We start from the raw sequence: 2,237 nt of genomic DNA, 5'->3' as shown, positions 1-2,237 counted from the left end.
GCTGACTTGAAGGTATCCAGCTTCTCAAGGTGTTCCTTCACCAGGTCAGCACTCTTCTGCCACCTACCACAAGACTCCCTGCTCTACTCCTTACGACTGCAGGACAATTAGGACACAGACAAGACTAAAAAAAAAGGGCCCATGTGCTGTACTTTTAGGAAGCCCATTGTAGAATATGAAGGCTTTGCGTTACGAGCAGGGACCCTCTAAGACACCTTTGCAACTTCCTGATTTGGAGGGCTAAAGAGAAGCAATGCTATCAAAAGGATAAGCAATAAACCATTTATTAGTCTGATGAAATACAGAAAACCTTCCCTGAGTGCTCGGGGAAAACTGGCATCCCCTCCTCTGTCCTCCTCCTTCCTCTGGGATGCAGCAGCACAAGCCCACTTGGTCATGGCAGTCAGACAAAAGAAGAACTGGGTTTATCAGAGTGGCTGTGTGGTATTTCAGATGAGGCTTGCAGTGTGCAACTCTATTATTTACAGGAACTTAGAGGTAACAATTTTTACTAGTGCCTTTGCAAGGGTCTTGTGGCTGGCCTATTCATGTTCTGCATCCAAAAGTTCCTGCTGACCTCACCCAAACTGTTTCGTGAGATGCCACATTTCCTGAACACGCTACATCCCAAAGGACTTTCTCCGTTTCACACTGGACATGTTTACTGTTGCATGTTAACTGCATGTGTAGACTATGGCACACATCACACCCAAGTTTATTGTTCCCAGGCACCACATCTCTGTGTTTTAATGTGTGCCTGTAACCACGGGATGCTGAGCCAGGTCAGAACAGCCTTGACTGGCAGGAAATATGAGAGGTCAGCCTGTCAGCCTGGAGCTACTCCAACCCAGCTCAACATGGGCAAAGAGGCTGGTTGGGGCACAAGGGTCCTTCAGTGTGGAGGTAATCAGTAGGCAGCCCCACACTGAAGCATCCTCATGCCACAGCCAGCCATCTGTGTCTATATGTGTGATGCTGTGGAATAATAAAAAACTCCACTGCAAGATAGTACTTGTACTTGTAAGTACTAACACAACACAGTCAATTAGTTTAATCTGTCCTAATAGTACAGCATGTGTAGATACCAAGATGTTTCATAGTTTCTAGGGTCGGAAGGGACCTGAGCAGATCATCTTGTCCGACCCCCTGCCATGGCAGGAAAGAGTACTGGGATCAAACGACCCCAGCAAGATGTTCATCCAGCCTCCTCTTAAAGACCCCCAGGGTAGGTGCCAGCACCACTTCTCTCGGAAGTTGGTTCCAGATCCTAGCTGCCCTGACTGTGAAGTAGCGCCTCCTGATATCTAACCTAAATCTACCCTCTGCCAGCTTGTGACTGTTATTCCTCGTCACTCCTGTAGTGCTCAGGGGAACAGGGACTCCCCCAATGCCTACTGGTCCCCTCTGACTAGTTTGTAACAGGCCACTAGATCCCTCCTCAGCCTTCTCTTGTGGAGGCTGAACAGGTTCAGGTCCTGTAGCGTCTCCTTGTAGGGCCTGCCCTGCTGCCCCCTGATCATGCGAGTGGCCCTTTTCTGGACCCTCTCCATGTTGTCCACATCCCTCCTGAAGTGTGGCACCCAGAACTGGATGCAGTACTCCAGCTGCGGCCTGACCAGTACCGCATAGAGGGGGAGGATCACTTCCTTGGACCTGCTTGAAATGCATCTGTGGATGCATGACAAGGTACGGTTGGCCTTCCTGACTGCATCCCCACCCCATGTTCATCTCGGAGTCAATGACGACTCCAAGATCCTTTTCCGCCTCTGTACTGACAAGGGAGTTCCCCAGCCTGTAGGTATGGTGCTGGTTGTTCCTCCCCAGGTGCATCACCTTGCACTTGTCAGTGCTGAAGCCCATCCTCTTCTCATCTGCCCACCCCTGTAACCTGTCTAGATCCAATTGCAGTCTATTCCTCCCTTCTAGTGTGCCCCCATCCCCCCACATTAGTGTCATCAACAAATTTGAACAGGGTGCTTTTTACCCTCATCCAAGTCACTGATGAAGATGTTGAACAGCGTGGGCCCAAGGACCGAGCCCTGCAGAACCCCACTGCCTACATCCAAGTCGAAAATGACCCATCCACTACCACTCTCTGGGTGAGGCCCTCCAGCCAGTCAGCGACCCAACTGACTGTGTGGGTGTTGACACCACAGTCCCCCAGTTTCTTAATGAGAACAGGGTGAGAGACAGTGTCGAAGGCCTTCTGAAAGTCCAGGAAGACTATGTCCACTGCT

Source organism: Crocodylus porosus, unplaced genomic scaffold, assembly GCF_001723895.1.
Source record: "Crocodylus porosus isolate Cpor-Errol unplaced genomic scaffold, CroPor_comp1, whole genome shotgun sequence".
NCBI lineage: Eukaryota > Metazoa > Chordata > Crocodylia > Crocodylidae > Crocodylus > Crocodylus porosus.
Note: the sequence above shows the minus strand (reverse complement) of the source record.